Here is a 6,000-nt window from a genome sequence, read left to right on the forward strand (position 1 = left end):
TTCGCTAATGCTAGGAATCCTAGAATCTGGTTCTGCAAAAGCACATAAAAAGAGGAAAAGAAAAAGGGATGAATACAGAAGTACTCAATAAGTATCATTAATTGTCCTAATGAATTTTTGATGAAACTAAAGTATGAAAATTGCCTTTTCATTTAAGAACACGAACATGTAATACTATAATCAACAATAAGTGTACATGAAGAAAACAAGATAACAACAAATACCACATACATCCGATGCACAAATAAACATAAGACAAATGCACAATAACAAGCATATAACTATATGCACAATAATAAATTATATATCACTATGCACAAATGTGAAGTATAAGAAAAATATATTTACAAGTAAAGTCAACCGGCATGCCCATTATCGGCGATGCTCACCCACAAGAACCATCTTTATCATATCATACACGATTCAACATCTCAAGGCGAGTTGTTCACTCTAAAGCACTCTGAAATGAATTTGTAATTTTCTCCTTATAGTTTTTTAAATTTGCGGAGTCATATTTATAGTGATATAAAAATATACCCTGAGTCTCAGGCAAATGAATTCAATGCTGATTCCACTTCCAAAGCAAGTGAAACATCTGACTGTAGCATGGTTTCTCTGAATGAATTACCTAAGAATAATGTTGTTTGAATAAGTGAATTAGGTTGCAACTAAAATACCTAGTACAGGAATTAGACAAACTGTAGAAAACTTAAAAGAATTTCAATCTCAAGACTTAGTTCTTCAGTTTTATATCTCTCTTTCTTTCGGGATCCGCCTTATTGATTTTGTTATCACAATGCTCTTGATATATGTGTGTTTCCAAAACAAAAAAAAAAAAAAATCAATCTCAACAATATATAGACCACCTATTAGCAGCAAGGGTTAGAAATTGGCATGAATCAGATGAAATCTCCTACCCTTGTAGAATAAACAAATATGAAGAAAACCACGACTTTCCATCAAATAAACTCCTATTATTACTCCACTTCCTTAAATCTAAGCCAATTAACGAATTCTTAGTGCTTATTTTCGATTTATCTGATCAGATACTATCTCTTAGTCATCCTTATGAACATAATTATGTGAGCTAGTTTATCTGCAAGATTTTTATCTATAACTAAAAATCTAATTGATTAGTCCATGTACATTACAGAAGCAGAAGTTTAAAATAGTTACTTCATATATTACTATACGTTTTAATTAGGAAGTTTTTATTCACGTGATGTTTGGCTCAAAATTTTTATAGAAGCTGGAGAATATTGAAATATATTTATTGGTAACAAAAAGCAAACCTAATAAGGCCGACTATAGCTTAAGGAGAAGTGGAACTCCATAATTCATAGTAAATAGTGTTGACACCAAATTTTTGACCTCCCATAGTTTATTTTAATCATTCAGAACCTTTGGATATCAAACAGAGTGAAGTGTGTATTTTCTACATACCAAAATGATTTTATAAAATTACTTAGATAAAATTTCGTCATTTTTATTTAGTAAAATAACTGATAAAATTATGAATCATTTGGAAATTTTTTTACGTATTTCCAAGAAAGAGTAATCTGAAACAATTGTCTATTTAATTGATAAAATTATCAGAAAGTCAATTAACAAGCATTTCACTCTGATTGATTCAAGGGATCTGATTAATTGAATGAATTAATCATTGTGCCCCTCCATTCTTAATTTTGCATATTTAATATGCATTTGTACAAGTTATTAGAATTAATCATAATTAATCAAGTGTTTAATTATGGTTAAATTCCATAAATTATTTACTATATGGCTAATAGTGGCTACAATTGAAATAATCAATTGTTAAGTTTAATTACGCCTTACTAAAATAGCCAATTTTCATGGTTTTAGTTAATCAGTGTCATTATTACAAAACTAGCCTTTAATTTCCTTAATTATTTTTATTATGACCATAATTGAAATAACCAATCCATGGTTCAAGACAATTTAGGTCATTATTGCAAAATCAGCTTGTTAATGGTTTAATCGTTTAATGTCTTAATTTGGTTATATTTGAAATATTGTGGTTAATAATCAACCCTTTTAGTTTTGCCCAGTTAATTAAATTTCCCGTTTTGCCCTTTATACATATATATACACTATATATATACGTATATGTATACATTGTGTGTATATACATGTAAAAGGGCCCCTTTCTCCTCTTTTTTATTTTGGCCGAGCCCAGGCCCAAATGACCTAGACTCGACCCAACGGAGGCAAGTATATATGGCTGAGCCTTCAGCCAAATGAGACCCCTAAGGGGTCATTTGCATTGTTGCGGCTAGGGTTTCTATAACCCTAGTGCCGCAGCCTTGTCTCTCCCCTTTCCCTCCTGTCCCATCACCGTTTAAGCATACTTACAGAGGCGGTAGGTGCGTACAGGCGTCGTTATGGCAGAAAAAGGATGAAACATTTATTCCTTCATCCTTTTCACGAATTTTCCTCGACCAACTCCTATCCAAACACGCTTAGAGGTACAACCATCCCTTTCTTTTCATCATTTTCGTTTTTACTTTGTGTGCAAGTTGGTCCTTCACCTTGAAATCCTCGATGACCATTGGTTCGTTGGGAACCGAATGGATCGAAGAAAATCAGCTCAAATCGAGCCGTTTGTTGTTACTTTGTTTTTTAATCATGTTTGTTCACTTTGAAAACAAGTGAAAATTTACAAAAATCAAATGAGTTCCACATCGAGAAGTTGGGTTTATAGAACCCCAAACTGTACAAAAAAAAAATGGAGAGAGGACACACGGACAGAGACGGAGATACACCTATAAACCCATATTTTGAGGATTTATACTCAAAATTAGGGTCTCAGTTAAAAAAATTTTACTTAACTTTAAGGGTTGGGTTTGTGAGTTTAAAAATTTGATTTCCTTTGTTTCTTGCGTGGTATGAGTTTGGATTGGGAGCACAAGAGGTTTCCAAGTTCATTCTTGAATCGGCTGCGCATAAAAAAGGTAACAATTTATCTTGTTATTGCTTTTTCTTTTATTTTGTTCAGTTTAAGTGTTAGTTTATATGCTGCTTAGTTAAGTGTTATGATATTAACATCCTGCTTAGTTCAAGTAATTAGTCATGTTTGTCTAAATTCAAGTATTTCAATGATGTTGTAGTCGTTGTTGTTGGCTTTGACCTTTGGGCTTTATGGTGCTAAAACCCCCTTAATGGCTTCAAGAATAATCATATGAAGTTAAAATATTGACATTGTCTCAATGAGTTAACCACTTAGTTTCAAAGGTTAAAAAACCTAAAGAAGAGAAGAGGATGAGAAGTTTGATGTGAAAGTGTCTAAATTCTTTCTCATATGAGTCTGTTAGTGATGAATCATGTTGGTTGGCATTTGTTTGTCCAGGCCAAGATTTATATGAACACCTTAAATGGTTTAAGTCTATTTACTAGTATCTATGAATGTCTCATAATACTCTTTAATGTGCTTCTTGATTTGATTGAATGAGTCTAAAAGGTTTTAATAAGTGTGAGTGCACTTAAACAAGTCTAAATATGATTGAAAACACTTGAAGGTTTCTGAATAGACCTAGTTGTATCTAAACTTTCTCATCTGAGTGCGTTTGAGTTTGCCTAAATCTGTCTGAATTTATATTCGAAATGATCTGAACATGATGGCCTGTTTATTGTACATTAAAGTAAAGCATGGAATAGGTAGAGATTCTCAGTGGTAGTGTGTGAACCAATAATAAAAGTAGACTCAACCCTCTTGTCTTAAGCTCTAATCTAGCTTAGGTGATCAAAATAAACTAAAAGATCCTAGGAGTACTTTACTTGATTTGTCCATGACTTAAAATATTTTGAAACGAATTGTATACATGAAACTGACCTTGTGTGGTCCTTAAAATTAGCGAAAAATAATCTGGGGGTTGAAACATAGGAAAGAATAGAAAAAAATAGGTGTAGGTTTGGACCCCTTTGGTTTTCTTGATGTATTGCTTGCTTTCCCCCCATCTCTGTGTATGACTTTGCCCTTCTTGACTAAGTCTATCTAAATTATTTCAAAAACTATTCATGATTGACCTGGAAGTTGGGATTAATAAGAAAAAATGATGATATGAAATGATACTATGAGACTGGAAAGGTGAAGTGGTTGTATTCAGAGGAAAATATATTTGTTGTGATTCTGTCTTGATTTGCACTATCCCCAAAGATCAACCTCAAAATAGATGTCTATATGGTTTTAACTTCTGTCATGCTTAAAAGAAATTCAAAACAGTTTTCATGATCAAGGCCCTAGTTTGAGTTAACTAAAATTGCTAACTCTGTGTCGATGTTGATTAAACATTTAGCTGGGATTTGATTTAAGGGTAGTTGTTTGGTAGAATCGTAAGTGATCATGAACAAACCGAATCACTTGACAGCAGAGGATCCTTTTAAAAGGAACCTCAGAGAGAGGATGGAGAAGTACCAAGTCCTACTTGGTCCATAGTGTCCACCTCCAAGTAAGAGGTGCCACGGCATACTCCATTAGTCCATGGGGTGTATGTTTGCCTTTATTATTACATTTGACTCCTCAAACTTCATCATTAAGTCAAAGGTTGAAAAAAATGAAGTGAGTACATTAGGTGTCTAAATAGGCTTCTAAAGTGAAAAGAGGAAGTGATCCACAATAGCTTGACTGTTTTTTTTTAGGAACGAAAAAGAAATAAGGAACTAGACAAAATGGAAATCTTTTTGATTAAGTTATTGCTCTAAAAGGGGTATTAAAACGCTAACTAATTGGCTCTGTTGGGATTCTTTGTCATCCTGCTCCTTTATAGCCTTGATGAAACTGAAGGCCATAACTATTTTTGTTATCCGAGTTATGAAGTACATAAATCCTGTACCTCTTTTATATGCACCTTTGTCCTACCGAATCAGCTGAAGCAGAATATGTGCCTTTATGTCATATGTGACTGTTTGAGTTTGCTAGGTCCTACCTATCTTGTACCATTTTGCCCAGTTAAGATTGCCTAAGTTGAAATTATCTTCTGTCCTGATTCTTTGATTCCTAAACTCTCCTTGTGATTATGGCTTAATCCTTCTTGATTTGTATATCACTGTTAAATTCTTGGTACTGTTTGACTCCATGGATGTATATTGCTATGATCTTACTCCTTTGCTAGGTCAACTGTTGCTTGAGTAAGGTCATGTGTTTTTCTTTTATATTGTGAAACTGTTCCTTTCTCATGGTGTGTAATTGACTAGTTTAAGTTCTCACTAACCTCAGTTATAATGCTGAAGTTTCCCTAAAAATGTGTAAAGATTTACGTAGTAGTTGGTCAAGACATAAGCCCGAGCTCTAAATTAATGATTAGGTATACATAGAATACACAACATTTGATAAAGAGGAGGGAGTATACATATGGTATACACTAGCTATATATATCACCTAAGTATATCATGGTATATCTAAAAAGTTAGCTTTATAAAATGAGTACAAAGGGAGATAAAACTCATTAGGCTTTAATTTCAGCCCAAATATAGACTTAGCAAAAATCTGGGCCTAGCACATCACATTTAGCCCAAGAATAGCCCATGTCTATACTTAGCCAAACAAGGGGCTCGGGCAGAATTGTTAAAGTGTAATCGATGGCCCTTTTAGGTCCAATTTTGAAACTAAACATGTGTATATGTGTGTTTCATTTTATGCATATGTATGTGTTATATATATATATATATATATATATATATATATATATATATATATATATATATATATATATATATATATATAGTGATAGTATAATTTCTAATCGGTTTCCCCTTTTTGTTTCTCCTCTCCACTGTATGGCCACTTGGGCCGAGTCAAGCCAAGTCTGTTAGGCCAAGGCCCTTCTTTCAACAATATGAATGTTCGGGCTAAGGGAAATGGAAAATATATCAAAGGAGTGCATCAAAGGCCCAACCATAGGTGAAAATGGCCAACTAGGGGCTTGGTACGCCCCTAGCCTACCCTTTCTCTTTTTATTTATTATGTCCTCTTGTTTTTTTTTT

This window comes from Lycium ferocissimum, chromosome 6 (genome assembly GCF_029784015.1).
Source record: "Lycium ferocissimum isolate CSIRO_LF1 chromosome 6, AGI_CSIRO_Lferr_CH_V1, whole genome shotgun sequence".
Classification (NCBI taxonomy): domain Eukaryota; kingdom Viridiplantae; phylum Streptophyta; class Magnoliopsida; order Solanales; family Solanaceae; genus Lycium; species Lycium ferocissimum.